Genomic DNA, 20771 nt, shown 5'->3' with positions numbered 1-20771 from the left:
ATGAAGCCCTGCAAAGTGGGACGAAACGTTCATAACCAATAAATGGTTAATCTTTTATATTTTGTACTTCTTTGACCTCTACCCGGACTATCATCCTACAATCTACTAAATACAGTAAACTATTAATCTTCCAAGAGTGGGTAACACTATAAAACCCACTAAAAAAATTTTTAAGAAGAAACAGAAATTCGAACTTAATTGTCGTCTGGCACCATTTCCATATATTTTTATCATCTAACATCTTCTTGAACGTTATTTACGATTCCTTTCATTGTACTTGGTTTTATTTCCTTTCTTTTGATAATGAATTTTTTTTTTAGCCTTCTACCTTTATTATTGCGTTTCAACTTATCTATTCCTTTTTTAAAGCTATTTTGCATGTTTATAAAATTTATTTATTAGATTTTTTTAAACTTATTTACTTGTTTTTTAAAAATTGTTCTAGTGCTATTTTATGTTTTATTTATTGATAATTTCTTCCGATTTGCCTCACATTTGTGTAACAGATGGAATGTGTGATGCGGATCACTGGATTTTGGAGGTATGGAAGAAATGGAGAGAATAGAATAAATAGGGTTGAGAACAAAAAAAGAATGATAAGGAAATTGCAATAAAACTTTGTAGGAGAAAGGTATATATATATAACTTTTTACCCGCTTCCTATTCATATTTTATTGTTTTATCATATTTACAATGTTGGTATCTTGTCCCCATTCCACCCTGATGAAGCCCTGCAAAGTGGGACGAAACGTTCATAACCAATAAATAGTTAATCTTTAATATTTTGTACTTATTTGACCTCTACCCGGACTATCATCCTACAATCTACTAAATACAGTAAACTATTAATCTTCCAAGAGTGGGTAACACTATAAAAAACCCACTAAAAAAAATTCTAAGAAGAAACAGAAAGACGTTGTTGTTCTCAAGCATCAAATCATTATTAAAATATTTTTATTAGTGGTGATTATAAAATTAATATAGACTAATTGCGAAATTTTGGTTGGTATCAAGAAGATTTCTCCTTTCAAGTATGATTTTAAGAAGTACGCCAGTGGTTACTGAAGTATGATGTGGCTTCTAACGTAGAAGGGGGTTGAAAGATCTAAAAGATGGTAAATTAAGATTATTCATCGCGTAGTAGTTAATGACCATCATTAAATTCAACAAAACCTGCAGGTTAAATAAGCATCGATATAATGAAGCAATGTATATTTAAGCTCTAAAAGTTTTACAAAGTCATAAGAAATATGAAAAAATAACCACATCATAATTGACGGAATAGAAAAGATTAATTTAATGAACTCATGATATCGTTATTTCGTTTGCACGTGTAGATGATCCTAAGCTAATATGATTTATTAACAACATAAATATGATAATGACCCATATCTCTTCGCTTGACAATTATTAAAGCTATTGCAAAGTTTCCATCCAATGTCAATATTCCATTAATAAACGACGCTCATGAATTTTAATTACCTCCCTTCCTTATCTCGTGTTTACGCTTGATAACTGCTACCACATTTAGAGTTTAATAACTGTATCATACAAAGAACCTCTGAAAAATTACTTTGTTGTTCATACGTGTGAATTTGTGTCTGAACGTTTAATTTTCAAAACAAACTAATGAATTTTAATTTTATTGTATTTTGTCTTTGTTTATATACCCTCCCTTATTATACGTATATTCAAGGCTGTACCCAAGATCAAAACTAGAAAGGAACAAGTCATAGTCAATCATGTTGTGATATTTTTGCACGGAACAGGAGAATGAAACCAAATGTTTAAGAACATTATATAAAATTGTCGCAGTGTTTTATTACTAATTACAATTAACATTTCCTTGAAAAAATTGTTTTTAAATTAAATTAATAATTTTTTTACACCAGGGAAATCCCATCAGATCACCTTTACTCTTCATAGTAAACCTCTACCCTCCTGTCCTACAGTATCCTTTCTAAATGCTCCACTAACGCCTGTTGCACAGATTCGATTCTTAGGACTCCATCTTGACAAGAGACTTACTTGGAATCCACACACAAGACTGAAACGACAAGAAACTGCTCGTAGATTCCGATTGCTACAACACTTACTTGACAAACGCTCTAAACTTCCCATTCACTACAAAAAATTAGTATACACTACAATAATCAGACCAATTTGGACATATGGAATTGAGCTCTGGGGCTCCACCAAACCATCAAATTGTTCCCGCATCCAATCGTTACAATCCAAAATCCTACGTAGAATCCTTGATCCTCCTTATTACGTTACAAATAAACTCATCCACAAAGACCTTAACATCCCATTCGTTACAGATTTGGCCCAAAACAGATATGCGTCTTTTCATTCCAAACTCCTTACCCATTCTAACCCATTAATTTTTAAACTTTCATCCTTAACAATCCCTGATAACCCTCCGAGGCGTCTGAAAAGAAGATGGCCACGGGACCTTCTAATTTAAATTAATTCCTTCCCAAGATTTTCAAGTGTAAATGAAACATACAACATATTTACTTATTGTATTGATTACTTGTACAGTTATAAATCCCATTAAATAAATAAACTCCTAAGGGGGGGATGGCAGGTGCCCCCTCTGGGTATGCTCATGTATATATTTAAATACATTATCATTTGTTGTCAGCCAATATTTAATATTCTCCTAAATTTCCCAATATTATCTTACTTTAACATTATTTCATGTCTTTTTACTTTGTAACGGTTTTGTTAACCGTCAAATTCCCCCACTCCCTATCCAGTTGATACCTCGCATCCGCCTTTAGTTAATTCTCTATCTTTCCTTCATTTAGAAAAGTTGGTGTCATACATTGTTCATTATTTTTATTTTATTTTTGTCATTTATTTTATTCTTAGTTCCCTTATTTTCTTCCTTTTAGTGTGAATTGTATTTTTATATTACTTTTTTTTTCTGTTATCATTAATTTTCTAATACTTTTTTGTAATCCTTTGTTCATTTTTATATCAAATTTCACATACTTAAAATCTATTTTAGCATGCCTTAGTTTACTTTTATTTTTGTTATCTATTCCTCATACTTTGTTACATTATTTTCCCTTTATTTATTTTTTTTTAGCCCTGCAAATTGGGATTGGCTCATAATAAATAGTTTTATTACTACTTCAGTTCTTATGACACACCCGGATCATCTTTTTTTATGTACTACACACATTAACTATTGATTACAATATTTAATTAAATAATTGCTAAAGATATCATTCTGGAGTCTTTAAAAAAAGATGGATCATAAAAGTAACAATAACCCATGACAGACCAACTAACTTATGATTTATGGGCGTCCCATGGTCCCTTTGACGGTCTAAAGTATTCGGGGACCGTCATTACCTGAACCACAATGACAATGGCAGTTGACACCACAGGTAAAAAAGGAATAGGTTGCTTCCACCATGTTGAGGCGGTTAACCAAATTTTCTAGTGAACTTAGTTTTAATTCTATATTTAATGCCACAATAACGGTAAATAAAAGAGACACTATTTTTGTAACAAGAGATATAATTAAAAATGAGCTCATGTGTACAAGCATGTACATGGAATATTTTTACTGGCCGTTACATATTTGCTTAAATTTGTGGCCTGTCCGGTTTTGGGCAAAAATCAAAAGAAGCTAACTAAAGGCAAGCTCAGTTGAAGCTTTCTCTTTAAATAATTAAGAAATTTTAACTCTCAGCCACCGAAATCAATACTCTGCTCTAGTTAAAATTTTAATATTTTATCGGTTCTGTGTGAATAAATTGTTTAAAGTATAGTAAATCAACTTTAGCGGTATATCTTTGATTTATCATACAACAAATATACATTTATAAAACTGGCTAATTAAGCCTAGCAAGTATATAATAAAAATACTAAAACGAAATTCGAACTTAATTGTCGTCTGGCACCATTTCTATATATTTTTATCATCTAACATCTTCTTGAACGTTATTTACGATTCCTTTCATTGTACTTGGTTTTATTTTCTTTTTTTTATTTTTTTTTTTTAGCCTCCTACCTTTATAATTGCGTTTCAACTTATTTATTCATTTTTTTAAAGCTATTTTGCATGTTTATGAATTTTATTTATTAGATTTTTTTAAACCTATTTATTTGTTTTTTTTTTAAATTGTTGTAGTGCTATTATGTTTTATTTATTTATATTTATTGATAATTTCTTCCGATTTTCCTAACATTTGTGTAACATATTGAATATGTGATGCGGATCACTGAATATGGGAGGTATGAGAGAAATGGAGAGAATAGAATAAATAGGTTGAGAACAAAAAAAGAATGATAAGGAAAATGCAATAAAACTTTGTAGGAGAAAGGTATATATATATAGTTAAATAACTAATAATAGCAGTTAGTATCTCACACGTGGGGGATAGAGTGGGCTCAGGGACCCTCAGGTCGATTGTGTAAATATTCTATATAAGAATGTAAATGTGACTAGAGATTATTTTATTTTTATTTATTTTTTCATGCACATAGTTTGATGATGTTCATTTTCTTTATCCTTCTGTTTGTACATATTTTAAGAGAGTTTTTATTTTTTTTTTCATTCTAATTTTATTTTATTTTAATATGAACGTGATCATTCATCACTAATACCTATTACCCACAACGGTGTGGCAGATTGTAATATCTGTCAATAAATAAAGTTTTCTGAATAAAAAAAAAAATTGTTAAGACGGGACTCTCTTATTGTACCTAATTATGATAATTTCAGTTCAACATAAATTTTTGTTTTCACAATAATTTTACCAACAAAAGTTGAAATCAGTAACGAAATGAAAAGATTAATAATTTAGTAAAAAATAATATAATAATGATAATGAACAATAAAACATTAATTTTTGATAAATTAAAATAAACGAAGGAGGGGGATAATAACTGTTGAAATGCAATAAAACTATTGTTTAATTATGAACTATATAAAAAAAAACAATAACACTATTTAATAACTTATAAATCTTTATAAATAATCCAACTTATACAATTTTATTTTTAGTTGAACCCAGCCAGCAAAGGTATATTTAAGCGTTCAGTGACCGGGAAAATTCATAAATACACACAAGGGACGTAAGCTATATTTCCCAAAAATAACCCGGACTTTCACTTCATAATTGAGGGATTTATTTATTTTTTTATAGATATTTAATTTTCATAAATTAAATCATTGTTATCATCAATAATGCACAGTGTGTTACTTAACGATTGTATATTAGATGAAGATACAAATTAAGAATCTTTTCTGTAATGAAGTATTAATATTAATCTGGAATGATTTTAAAATTAAAAAAAATATATAGGCACTGAATTCTCGGTTTTCTCTAAGTGATTCAGATAGTGGATAACCCATCCTCTAATAACTCCTAAATATTCAAAGGGTTGAAGGGAATTTTTCTTTCAAGTCGTAATGAAAACTACTTTATACTTCAGTAATTGAGAAAATAAATTAGGTAGTTATTTGTTTGATGATTTTAATTGCAATTAGTATTTATCTGGGGTGATAAAACCGAAAATGACCTCCATTTTATTTCATCGCATACAAATTTTTCGCAAATCTGAATGTTATTCCAGTTTTGCCTGTGTGGCAAGACTAATTTCTCAAAATAAAGGTTTATCATTTTGAGTAGATACAGTTAATCAATAGGATTTTAGCCGCAGAGGGTCCACAAAGACTTTTGGTCGTTTTGCTGGCTCGTGTTGAGTGATGGTGATGCCTGTGGGAGCGGCCCAAGTGGCCAAGGTTGACTCTGGACCAAGGGCTCACCTGCTCAAGGATTTTCCCCACCACGCTCTCTTTATCTCTTGTTCCGACTCTACCAATTTAAAGTTCTTTTCTATTCTCAAAGGTTTAAATCGCAAATTAAAAATCAATGACATTAATCCATAATCATTATAAGGACAGCCTGGGTTCACTATTGTTGAGAAGACCATAATGTTCCCAATTCCATAGATGCCATTTACAGACCATCAAAGACCCCAAACAGCACAAAACATGGAAAAATCAGCTACAAGATGGATGATTTTATCACTCACTATCAGACCTGTTTACTAATTGCTAGATTTAGGGATGTATATAGATTAATTGAATACTATTGCAAGTTTAATATAAATTTATTTTTTATATAATTGTAAATTTTATTTTAATCTTTGTATGCATGTGTGTTTTTTTAAAAATATTAACAGATTAAAAATGGAGACGACCATGTTTTATGTCTGCATATATTTTTTACTATATTTGAAATATTTATATAATTTTAATATTTTTGAACTAAATTTACTTTTATGTGTGATGTAAAAAAGAGAGAAAATTTTTAGAATTGAAATAATGAAAAAATTAAACAACGATATAATGATAAAAAAAATAATTAAAATGTGTAATGGAAAAAATAATAAATAATAAAAAGGAAACAATAAGTAATGTATAAATTTATTGCATAATACATACATTTTTATAATGTGACAACTTAAAAAAAATTATGCTGTGACTATTTATGTTCGTAGGATTAAAAAACCAATATGCTTCACTAGGGGTATTCATGATCTTTAGTTTAACATGTTATAGCGTGTTAAATGGAAAAATATTTCCTTCTTTTAGCATATTAAAACGATATAACACATAACATAGTTGAAAGTCTGTTACTAGGTCTGTTAAATGGAGAATGACGTCACGCAACAGACCCACTGAGCTCGTCACCGTTTTGTTGGTTGTTGTGCTGGGTTACTAGCTCGTAGTTTGTGTTAGTATTCTTTTAAATGTTTTTATAAACTAATAAAGAAATGTCTGACAATGAGTAATGACAGTTGTCAATTAACTCATTTTGATTCTCTTCCTCACAAGTCAGAAGATCAACAAGACACTCAGTAGCCAAACTTTCACACAACTTCTACTTTTTACTCACTTTAGGCATGTTGTAATAAATTACTTTCATCAAAACTTAGCAGTAAACAGTAACATAAAGTTTTGGAAGGAAAGGTTATAAAGCAAGGTGCTCAGAAAATCCGCTAGGAGCTCTTATGCAGTTAACCTTTAGCATGACTTGAAATGGGGCTGCTCACAATCCTATGCTTATAACATTTAACATGGTAAAATATTTTACATTTAACACATCTTGAATACTCCTAACAAAGGCATATATAAAGCACAACAGTTGACCTCAGCGATTTATACAATGTGACAGTAGAGTATACAGAGCAAATGAAATTCGACTTTTCAATAGTTGCGAATAAGGAGTACCTGCTATTATAGATAAATTTAATTACGGTGAGTTTCACCAGCCTCGAATAGCACGGATAATAACAATCTTAGCAGAGTTATATTTAATAAAAAAATCAACTAAAAGTCTGTAAATAAATATGATACCATATACCACTTTTTAACATGTTAAAGTTTTAAAGAATAAAATGCAAAAACAAGAATTTTAATTTTTGTTTTAATGTTAAAATTGACTAATTAGGTAATTAGACATAATGTAGGATATGCTTATTAACAAAAAATATATGTTTACCTACTGTTTTAATGTTTTATAGAGAAATTATAAATAATATTGCTAAATATTTGAATTATTGAGGATCATAGATGTAATAAAATCTGTTTTGCGATAGATTGTCCCTGAGGATGGCCGAATTGGCCGAAACGTCGGACTGTAAAGAAAAGAAAATGTTTTGAGACTATAATGGATAAAATTTAAATTATTTATTTAAACATGAATAAAATGCATTTAATTTTAATTTGCAAGGTTATTTTAATTCGTCATCATCATATTTTTCATAAATAAATTTGCAAGAGAAATATATCTTTAAATTTTTATAAAACAATGTCATTGTCAAACAATTGTGCCACATAATCGATATTTATCGATCGAAAGATTATCCCAGACCCGCAGACGTATAAGGTGAATGTGTTATTGAAAAAAGTGTGGAGGAGTAGAGAATTCCTACAGAGTTGGAAAAATAATTTTTAAACTTAAATTTGATAGTTAAAAAACCACTAGGAAACACTGAAGATACAGAAAAATGACATTAAAATTTTTAATATTCATTAAATTATATATTATTAGGCTTTCTAGAAAATAATTGAGAACTAAATTTGTGGTCCAATTTTTATCTAGAATAAAAACGAAAGAATATTTAAAAATGTCCGAAATAAAAATTCATAAAATGTTTCTAGGAAGCATAAATAAGTATAAAGGTTTAAGAAAGAAATATTTAAAAGATAAAATCCCACAAAGCCTACAAAACCTGGTGTTTCGAACCCAATAACACCAGTATGGAAATCTATATGGATATATTCAGTAAAAACTCCTGCCCTCCAGAGTGCTACATTATACAGGGATGGAAAAAAGAGATAACAAAATTTAAAACATCCAAATTTACCTGAGGGCAAGAGAAAAAGTTTTGAAATGAAAATACCAAATAAACGAAAAATAAATATTAATTTAATTTAAAAACACAAAAAGCAAATAGATCAGTAGCGTGTAAGGGTAAAACAATGGATTGTGCTTTTCCAATGACTCGTGAAAGATTCATTTTTTGCGACTCAGCCCCTCAAGTTTCATCAAAAAAGGTCAAGTTGTTTAGAATAATAAAGCACTCAGAAACAATAGAGGACAAAGACAGAAAGATATTTTTAATTTTTCGTTTTGGACTGTAAAACGTGACAATAACTGTTTTTTTTTTTAACAGTTAATGTAGTTAAAATAACAACTAAATGTATGTGTGCAGCTAGAAATCAATGGACTGATTTTATAGTTAGTATAATATCTAACCTTTGTGTTATCCACAAATTACACTACGAAACTAGCTTGTAACACTTAAATAAATATAAAAACTCAAAATTAATGCTAGGTTAAATTTTTTTAATTACAAAAAAAGTATTTTTAATTTATTTTTTGACTCTAAAACGTGATAATTATCGGGTTTTTTCTTTTTTATTTAAACAGTTACTGTAGTTAAAATAACAACTAAATGTTTGTGGGAGTTATGAACCAATAGACTGATTTCGTAGTTAGTATAATTTCTAAGGAACACGACATCGTAGCGTTATCTGCAAATTACACTACGAAACTAGCTTGTAACACTTGACTAAATATAGAAACTCAAAACTAGTGATGCATAATGTACTGACAGTGCAACTAATGTGAGGAAAATTATAATATTTTAATATTGATTGAATTGGAGCATGCTAAACAGCTATGGTGGAACCGCTGAACTGTTATGGGTATTTTCTCAAAATGTCTTTAGCTTCGTATCTATAGTTGATTTCATGGAGATTGGGCGCGCCACCTTCCACCATTACGAGTTAAGGATATTCAAAATGCATTTTATAAGGCTCACGAAATTTCTGCCCAAGCTTGATTTCTACAATTTGAAATTGAAAACGAGTTATATTAAAATTAGGCATGGGAAAATTTTTTAAGTAGAATTTGTTTCACCTTGGGCTGAGATCACGCGATCACAAAACAAATCAAAATAACGACAAATGTTATGATTGCCACGAAGTTCCTTTTGTTTTTAACGTTTGATCATCGACATATTCCGTGCTGACCTAACCATATCTGATGTATTATTTATCAGCACGAAACTGGATCTTTTGGAAGTATACAGCGCCTTAAGGAGAGAAACAAAAGAAATTTAACGTAACAAAATTTCAGATAAAGTGTCATATTGTAAAATGATAATTTGATTTATAAATACTTAGAAACCTACCCATACATATATATATGTATGGGTTTGTAAGTATTTATAAATCAAAAAGTATTTATATATCCACTGCCGGTCAACAGTTCAATCGTATAAAAACTGTGCCTGCATTATATTCATATTACCAAGCTCATTTCCAATAGTATCTATCTTTTTTTTTTTTGTTTCATCTGTATTTTCTGTTTTTATATGCAAATATTAAGCAAAAAAGTGTTTCGCTCGAAGTTCGTTGTTTTACTCTGAGATAAAAAAAAAAAAAGTGAAATAAAAACTAAACAAAAATTTGTCTATCGATTTTATTCGTTTATAAAACTCTCTTAGTATGGAAACTGTTAACAATTAAAATACGAGTTATACCAGGTTTAACTTTTAATTGAATAAAGAAAAATAAATTGGGTTCGTTAGGTTGCACCTCACCGATGACAGATTATTTTTTTTTTATATTCCTCTTTAATTGTATTGTTTCATGTACATTCTTTGGATTAAAATTTCATTTGAAAACCTATTTTAGTTTCGTTTTATTTATTCCAAAATGAATTTGATTTTCAAAAAGAAATGCGCTGGTCCGAATCAACTGACAGAAAGAGTGTATGTGTGTACAAACACGATCCAGACCAGGATTATATATATTATTGCGTTTTTAGTTGAAACTATACAATTTTTTTTTAAACTTTTTTTTATTCATGTAATAAAATCCTATAAATGAATAAGTCATTTTAAGTTGTTTATTTCGTAAACTAATAAGTAGAAATTAAGATTTCCACTTCAAATAACGGAATTCCTTGCCACAAAAAGAACCAGAAAAGCCAATAAATGGCGGGTAAGGGTTAACGTCTACTCGCGTTATAGCCAGCGACGCGGCGGGTGACCGCGGACGTGCAGTAGCAGTGTCCCGTTCCTCTGTCAGTTGGTCACACTTGGATAGGCTATCGGTTCTTCGCTCAGTCCTGCCAACTGAAATGACTGTGGGAGCCTTGAAATATTTATACGTCGATCAACGCGAATCCCACAGTCCTCTAAAAGAGCGAAAAATAATCACAAGTCGTTGAAAATATTTTTACATTTACATTTCTTGTCTCCAGTCTCTTTGGAGATAAAATTAAAATGGGGAAATGATTCATTTGTTAGAGGAAAAAATGATATAGGCATATTAAGGATAGAAAATGAAATATATATATATTTGCAACTTTATTGTTTGCGTAGTCATACCCTACAATTAAAAAAAAACAGTTTTTTAGAACAAATATATTTTTTTTAACTAACAATTAAAAACTATAGGTACATAGTTTAATTTAAAATTGATCCATATTACAGTTAAAACATTAATAGTTCACTTACTTAAAATATCATATATATATATATACTAGGTTAATTTAAAAAATTGTTTTCCAATTTTTTATTTTATCTATTTCATTATTTTCGGAAATGTAAAAAAGAGCTGACCACGAAAAAGGCCATGATGGAAATGTGTTTTAAAATGTAATGATGATATAGTAGGAGGAAATAAAGAAAATATGTTAGTTGTTGTTAAGACTTCGTCAAGAACGGACGCAGAAATTCTCAGCTCTCAGATAAGACATATTTTTTAACTTTTATTTACTATTGTATTTATATATGTTTTTTTCTTGTTGTCTTAGTATCATACATGTACTTTTTAATTAGTATATTTATTCATTTCAATTATTTTTTTTTTTTTACGTAAAATTAATTATAAAGATGAGAGACCCTCCTGAGTCTTATAGCCCTCAAACAAAGAAACGAAAATGGGTTAAATACCGAATCAAATCCACACCAGACAAAATCAATCCCAAAAGAACGGAAAATATAGCACGTTACTTTATAATCAAGCTAATAAACAAAGTATTAAAAAACAAAATATACTTTATTCATAGATAAAGTAATTACAAATTTAGTAGGAAGTGTTAACAATGTAAAGAAATTGAAAGATGGCTCTTTACTGATCGAAACTTTGAATGGGCAACAATCAAAGAAGCTCTTATCGCTTAAAGACTTTGAAGATCGATATCTCGTTGAGATTACGTCTCATAATACTTCGACAACAGTAAAAGTATTATTCGCTGTTATGATTTCCAATCCACTGAAATAGAATTTCACCCCAATGTGCAAAACAGAAATAAACTAATAAATTGAATATTAAATAATGAAGAAATGAAGGAAATTTTACGCCGTTAACGGAGGAAAATGTGTGACTGACAAACAATAAAAATATAACCCATTCAGACATTATTAGTAATTTATTTATAATAAAAATATTTTTAAAAGTTCGGACTCCAAACTTTACAACAATTACTATATTTTAAACAGGACTAAAATTTTTAAACATGTCGGTTGGTAAAGGGTCTTAAGATTTTTTTAGGCATTTCTTTATGTTATTCAAATTAATACAAGAAGAAAAGAATTTTACCTGCATTCAATAAAATTTTATCAAATTTGATTAATCAGGTTTTGAAAATATTTTAACTTTGTTTATGGATCAGCAGCTGGACAATATAAAACAAAACAAAACTGACTCATTACGAAAAAATGCAATTGTTTCAACATTAGCAATTAAAGATTATTTTTTTCGTATCGAAGATTGTCTGTAAACATAAGAATATAATATCTTTTATCATATTTGTAACGTCTGTTTTGAAACTAATTCCATACAAGAGACAAACAGGAGTTTGTCCTCGGAGCTGGGAAACTTTTTTGAAACACTTTTCGCTGACAAACAATATTTGTCCTCCAATAGTTAGCAGTGTCATCATTGAGCTGATGTTTGTTTATCTTAAAACCACTTAAATGGATTGTTTACTTTCAAAAATACTGGGCGAAGAGTTTTATTTTTTTTTTTTTTAAGTTCATGTAAACAGAGAGTACTAAATTCATGTTATCCACAAATAATTGACAAACGCAAACGTTGCCATTCTCTTCTTTTCAATATAGGAACTGAATTCAAATTTAAAATTGGTTTCGATATAGTTCTTAAAAGTTATGATACTATTTAAAATATAGTACGTTTAACTTACTACAGATTTTATACTTAATTTCAGTTATCCAAAGAAACAAAATTTTATACTTAATTTCAGTTATCCAAAGAAACAGAATTTTATACTTAATTTCAGTTATCCAAAGAAACAAAATTTTATACTTAATTTCAGTTATCCAAAGAAACAAAATTTTAAAAATGAACGATAATACACATTTTTACTTTTTGAGCTGTGTCATTTCGCAATTGTTGGATGATGTTTAAATTATTTTAGAATCATTATAGGCATAATCATTGGTAAGCAAAATATATTTCTTCTAGGAACTACACTATTATATTAAAAATAATAAGTATTACATTTTAAGTAGTATCGCAAATTTTCAAGATTTATCAAAGCAATACAATTGTGAACATTTTAAATTCAAAATTACAATTTCTGGACACAATATTATTTTCTGAGCGGAGAAGGAGGTAAAACTCAGTTAATACATTTCAAAAACATTTAATTTTTAAAATGTTTTTGTTATAATTATTATATTTTCAATAAATTATGTACAGATAAATTTAAAATGCACAGAATATATTTTTTTTTATTGAGTAGTGACGTCTGAACACTACTGATTTCCACTAAGGACGAAAACTATAAATTAAAAATTTATAAAATTCTAAAGCTGCTGAGGATAGTAACATAGTAGGTGTTTAAGTGATTTCCAACGAACTGCCTTGAGGAATATATTTCAAGTCTATGTCTGGAGTAACCAGAAAATTGAAAAGATTATATCTGCAACAATGCATCTAATATATTTCGTAATAAAAATAAGCGTAGAAGATCACGAAAAAGTTTATATTTAAAATAATGGCATATCACAGCATTTCAAAAAAATTGTAAAATAAAAAACAGAAAGTTAAAGGAAGCTATTCATATAACAAAATTTATCAAAAATACATTTAATTACAAAACAGATTGCTACAACACTTACTTGGCAAACGCTCTAAACTTCCCATTCATTACAAAAACTTAGTATACACTACAATAATCAGACCAATTTGGACATGTGGAATTGAGCTCTGGGGCTCCACCAAACCATCAAATTCTTCCCGCATCCAATCGTTACAATCCAAAATCCTACGTAAAATCCTTGATGCTCCTTATTACGTCACAAATAAACTCATTAATAAAGACCTTAACATCCCATTCGTTGCAGATTTGACCCAAACCAGATATGCGTCTTTTTATTTCAAACTCCTTAACCATCCTAACCCATTAATTCTTAATCTTTCATCCTTAACAATCCCTGATAATCCTCCGAGGCGTCTGAAAAGAAGATGGCCACGAGACCTTCTAGTTTAAATTAATGTTTGAAGTACCACCAATGGGTGGTTCCTTCCCAAGATTTTCAAGTGTATATGAAACATACTACATATTTACTTATTGTATTATTTTGTACAGTTGTAAATTACAATAAATAAATAATTAAAAAAAAAAAAAAAAAAAAAATTACAAAACTGACAAAAAAAAAATATGCAGACATATTAAATAAAATTCAGTTACAATAGCCTTAAATAAAATAAAATAATAATTATAAAAAATAAATTAATAACGATGTTTAAAAAAACAACGTAAGATCCAATACAACACCATAACGACAGTAGTAGAGGGGGGGGGGGAATTAAGATTATGTTGTTAGGGACATGAGTCCAGTGTGATGGTACAAATAAAATTTAGAAGTAGTGATCATTAATTTATGATGAAGTATTTAATAGGGATATAAAGGACTATGCAACTACTATTAAAGTAAAAATTAAATTAAAAAAATAAAATAAATTACGATGGTGGAATTGTGTGCAGTGAGGAATGTTTTTAGAAAGAATTTTCCACAATCCAAAACCTACATGGAATAAAACGATAGACCTCCCAATTAAAAAATATTGTATAATTGAAATAATGATTTTTTTTACAACGTAATTCATTATAAATTAACTTCTGACTGGCTTTACATGAACATTGTTATGTATTGTAAAGCACTGTGGCAATATTAATAATTAATTCATTGGAAATCAGAACCAATAATACGATATGACCATTTTATTTGCCTCTCTCTCTCTATACACAATTAAATTAAAAACAATTGGTATTGTTTTACAGCGTAGGTTCCCACCCACAAAAAAATTATATATATCAAATAATTATTGACTAGGTAAATATTATATATATATATAGTAAATAATTATAACCATAATCTAAGCGACCATTGGTTTAATCTCCATTAACAACCCTCCAAGCAAAAGATCAATTTACAGACAGAAGGGAACATGCGAGGGGGGAATTTCCACCTGGCTTCCCCCTACCCCTCCATAACCGACCTCTAAATATAAATCTTAATAAACTGAAATAACCAATAAATAAAATTTCAATATAACAAAACAACGTATATGTATAAACATGAATTTTCAAGCACTTGTTAAAAATATTAAATAAAAACGAGAGAATCATACCCAATTAACCCAGAATCAAATCTACCCTTCGTAGAAAAACAAATATTTCAAACCTTCACATTTTTATTACTGATTGATATTGACTGACATACAAGTAGCCAATAAATACTTCGAAAAAAAATTTAAGATAACTAAAAAAAAATATTTTATAATACGTAAAAACATCAATTTAATACGATAGTGAATTTATCAGAAAATCTGTTGAAATAACTCTCCGATATAAATGAAAAAAATATTTTATATTGTTCGCATCTAATAAAATTGTTATATGAAATAAAATATACAAACATCCTGTAGTGCAACGATTTCGAAAATTGGCAGATTGTATATACATATATATACACACAATAAATAGAAATATGTTTATGAGAACAAATTTAATTTTATTCTATTGAAAAATTGAAATTAGATCTATCTAATTTATGCAATTGGGGTGGATGGTAACACCCTAGGAAGGTCAACGAGGTGTTCGATTCTCTTTACAACGATATATTTTTTATAAATTCCAAATAATTTAATTAACTAATCTAAACTTAAGAAATTAAATGTATAAAAACCTAAAAATTTTCCCGTTTTTATAATGTTATTCCAAATTAAAACATATAAGCAATGTGTCTGATAATCCATTTTATATAATACTATCTCAGCAAACCATATTCATCCAAACATACAAAGAATACAAATAAAGTTATTAATAGAAGAAATATGCCAAAGCTAAAAACAATAGATTAATCTATAATTTTTTTTTTTAAACTAGACATATTATAAATAATTTATCATACTGACATTACTATTACTTATTAGTACTAAATAAATCTAAGGACTATATAAATCGTGGATAAGAAGTGTAAGATGCATAATCTACATTGAACAAAACGATATACAACAATCCTTCCGAATAAATTGATCAGCTTGCTTCGGTGACTCATCAATGGGCCAGGTATTCAACTCTTTTGGTGATTCACTAATTCTCTGACCAATATTACAATGACATGTTTCAATTCACTGGTGAATCATTTTTCTAATTATGTTTAAAATTTTTCATTTTTCCCGAATCCTTAGGGACTGTTAGTTAATATGTTTTTCTTTAAGAATTCCGGAATTGAATGTCGCAGCATGGTGTGAGATCTAAGGATGGGCAGCCGAAACGAATTAAAGACCCGATTTCTTTATAATAATCGTAATTTCGAGCGAACCACATCTCGGTCTATTTCATGTTCTGGAGAGTCGAAGTTTGGGGGGGGGAGGGAGTGGGTTAATATTTTGTTTTATTAAGACTATTACAAGGCATTAAGTTGTTTAATTTTTATTCAGATTTAATTTATATATATATATATATATATATATATATAAACAAAATAACCATTACTCTATAAAGTATAGAAAACGAGAACAGAAATAAAAAACGTGTCCAATGCAAGACAAGGAGAAAGTAATTTGTGGACACAGTTAAAGCAATAAAAAATAGTTTTTTTTTATTATTGTCATTATTATTATTTATTTATTTATTTTAGGAAATAAATGTCGAATTAAATCATTTAAAAGTTTTTATTTTGCTCAAGAACAATTCATGAACCTAGTTGAGGATTGATACCTGATGTGGAATATTTATAGGCGTTAAATTTTTTTTTAACTAAGAAAATCTATTTTTAACATTAATTTGTGATTTTTTTTGTGTAAAAATATTTTTAAAAAGAAAAAAAAACGAAGGAGCACAATGAATCATTGTAAATCAGTTAAAAAAAATTGTAAAACAACACTTCAAAAACCAATTTTCATCACTGAATCTATTAGTCTAAAAAGTAATATATACATTTTAGTATAAAAACCACAATTAAGTTCGTTATAAGCCCATAAAAAAATTAATATAACGCCCAATAACACACCAAGAAAATTGGTTATTATTCTAATTGGATGACTTTGGGAGTAATTATCGTAATTAGGTATACAATGTAATCAATACCCACGGTCTTGAGAGGGAAAAAACTCCACTTCATCCCTAAAGGAAGAATAGAATTTTACATAAAACGAAATTTCAAGGAAAAATTAAAAATAAAATCAAGTACTTCCTTTTATTTTTAAATTTGAAGCTAAACGATCATTTTTAATATACGTTGAAACTTACTTTTAATACTAATAAACAATCAATTTCTATTTATGTTAATAAACAAATATTTTAATAAAAAAAAATGTTTATACAAGATATACATTATTGTTAATATTATGAATAGAACGCTAAATAAAATATCAATATAAAGCTGTGATATATCAATGGTGCATATTACAATTAAATTTATTTTGTATTTGAGGTACTGCATAGATTTTATCGAAGACTCTACTTCATACCTTTCGTCTTTAAGACGACCCTATTAAAAAAATAACGATATGAAAATGAGTTATAAGTTCGAAATATCTAAAGAAAGAGTTAAAGAAGTTAAAATTATGAACTGTATAAAATTGTTAGTACGCTTAGAAAAATAATTTTAAATAACAAGTTCCGAAAAAAAGTTTTCCAGACTAATTGGACAAGATCTAAAAGTTATTGATAAGAATATTTAACATTCTTCTTAAGTTTTTGATACAATAAACATATTATTTGATAATAATTAAATTGCTCATTATGTTAATTTATTGTGAAAAAAAGATAACAGTTGAAAAGAAGCAAAATCATACCTAATAACTATTAGGTATGAAATTAATCCGACGATTGAATTCAAACTTAATATTCCCTGACTAGAACGGTTAAGGATGTTAGAAAAGTGCAACGGGCAAATCAGTATTAACCAGAAACCATTTCCCGTTTCATCAAAACGAATTGCAAACCTTTGAAATGGCCTGAAACGCCAAGGAGATGGTTGAATAAGGGTGGCTTATATTCAAAGCCTTTCCAGACCGCCAAGAGAGACTGGCACTTAAAACAGAATAACTTTCTTTTAAAAGCGCCGAGCTTCGTCAAGTGCTTAAACAAAAATAACCCCTTACCCTGCAAATATTACTATGTTTCATTTTAAAAAAAAAAAATAAAAATTGAGAAGGACGCCTACCGCATGCTTAGCTAAAAGTCTCCGGGCCCGAAATTTAATGAAAAATCTAATTAAGAAAATAGCATTAATTTCAATGGGAAACCAAACAGTTAAAAAAGTACGACGTTAACACCATAGTCTCAAAATCTGCAAAGAACCGCACCACTGTTTTAATTACGCAAAAATATTAAAACAACTAATTATTATAAAAATGAATAATTTGTTGTAATTAAAAATTAAGAATAACTGAAAGAACATATTTTAAGAATAATAAAAAAATAACATAAGAAATATTGTTTAAGCTAAATTTGGTACTTGTACGGAGCGTAATATTAATGTTTTAAAAATACGTTAGTAAAGTAATTAAACAGTTTATAAAAAAATAAAAATATTAATTACTAATGATCGTCGCATAACAGGTTTCCATACAGCAATTTGTTTTAAATATGTAATAAATATATTTATAAATTCAAATTTAGGAACTGTAATAGAAACAGGAATTATTTGTATTGTATAAATAAAAATATATATACTTCATTTTTCCAAAAAAAAAAAAAAAAAAATGTATATATATTTTTATTTTTATTCCATTGAATATAAATGAAAATTACGGCATATTCTTTTATTAGCTAAACACTAATGGATTTTTTTTATAAATTTTAATTATAAATAAAATTATAAATAAGACTTTGATCAATTTTTTTTATTAAAAAATATTGCAAAAACATGACTTAATTTGCCTTAATATTGACATGTTTACTCTTCTGGTCATAATAAATTAGTTATATTGTAAAAATCTTAATAAACATTGTAATAGTTATTAACTAATAAAATAATATGAAGTCAAAATGTTAGCCATAAGTTTTATAAAAAAAAAATTAGTTTTTAAGCCCAAATATACAAGTATTAAAGGATGTATTATAGAAGATATTTAAAAAAATGGCTTATGCTATAAATGAATAATTTTACCATGTTATCAAAATATTTGCTACGAACTTACTTTATTATTATATAACTTACTTTCTCGTATTATTGTTTGGCTGAAACATTTCAATAAATATTAAATAGTCTATTATAAGTATATAATAATATGATTTAACCTATTATTATATACATATAAAATAATATAAATAATGAATGAAAGAAGGAAGTTTATACGGGATATGAATTAATGTTTAAAAAAATAAATAAAATGATCGAAATTTATATAAATATTAAAATCTTGCTTTGTAATAAATAATAGTTTCAAACATTAAATATATATATGGAATAGTGATAAAACGGAGGGAAGAACTACGAAACATTTGCAACCTACCCTCCGAATGTCAACAACAGGTCAAACCTCGAGGCCTCCCATTCACCACAAAGAGCTCGAATGCTTGGTTCCTTCACAAAACAAATTACTGATATTTCAGCCACAGAACTACCACTATGGAAAAACTAGAACAAAATATAACTAAAACTGTGCAATTCGGGTAGTAAGAAAATATAAATTTTTATTTTGTTTTGTTTAAAAATAATTTTTAAAAATACTGTTGTTATCTTAAACTGGATTCAGTGATAACGCTTACGCCATTTAGGCAATAAATAAAAATTTCGTCTATTGTTCCTCCTCTTTGCATAGCTATTTTATTATAAAATATTTTAATCATTTTTTGGACTCACCACCCCCTTGCTGTTCTCTTCTCCTGTAGCAATGTAGCCGAGGAGATGACGGCACTGGGCCACAAAGATAGGACAGAAGCTACGACGGACGTGAAGAAGCAGAGGCACAGAACCAACTTACACCGATCACAAACTCAGACTGAAAGTACAACTCTGCCCCCACTCCGGTGCGACCCCTACCGGCCGCTCTACCAAACTGCTAGAGACCTCTGCGTCTTCCGTTACGAGCAGTACTATGAGTTGGTCTTTATTAATTTGAAATGATCTAGATCAAAAACATAAATGATACAAACAAGCAAATGAATTTGAAAAAATAAAATAAAATCGAGGAATGGAAATTAGCATTAAATTTTATTTCAAAAGAATTTAAATTGCAATTTTTTTTTCTCGTAAAATACAAATAAAAATTTCATTAAAATTTTCAATTTCAATTAAATTTTAAATAATTTGTACCTATACTTTTTATAAATTTTTAAAAATTACAATTGCCTTAAGGTCTAAAATTTAGAAATAAAAACAAAATAATTTTTAATCCATATATTTGCTATGTCCCACTCTGCAGTTTTAAAAAATGCACTCTTCCTTTTTTTTTTGTTTTTTTTTTCAAGACAGCCCATCAACAATTTTATACGATTTGTTAGTCTCATTTTTAATTATTATTAGAACAGTCAATAAATAAATGAATTTTTAAAAATTATTATATACATACTTAATTTTTCATAATCAAATTTGTCCGTATAAAATTAAAATTTACAACAAAAAGAATGTTATTTGGCTAATTACGACCTAAAAGAGAAAAAATATAAGGATTGTGAACATTGTGTTTTTATTTCTAAATTTTTTTAACTTATGGTAATTGTAATTAATTTTTA

General features: G+C 28.0%; 1 protein-coding gene across 1 annotated transcript in view; it reads right to left on the bottom strand.

The window, feature by feature from the left end:
* LOC106679082 (semaphorin-1A) overlaps positions 1–20048 on the bottom strand; it is a gene marked incomplete in the record, with an annotated part of 426223 nt that extends 406175 nt beyond the window's left edge. Inside the window, 1 exon segment of the mRNA XM_067044604.1 lies at positions 19900–20048.
* Positions 20049–20771: the final 723 nt, after the last annotated feature.

Source organism: Halyomorpha halys, unplaced genomic scaffold (genome assembly GCF_000696795.3).
Source record: "Halyomorpha halys isolate HHAL.00 unplaced genomic scaffold, Hhal_1.1 Scaffold176.1, whole genome shotgun sequence".
Lineage (NCBI taxonomy): Eukaryota > Metazoa > Arthropoda > Insecta > Hemiptera > Pentatomidae > Halyomorpha > Halyomorpha halys.
Note: the sequence above shows the minus strand (reverse complement) of the source record. Positions and strands in the feature narration are given on the sequence as shown.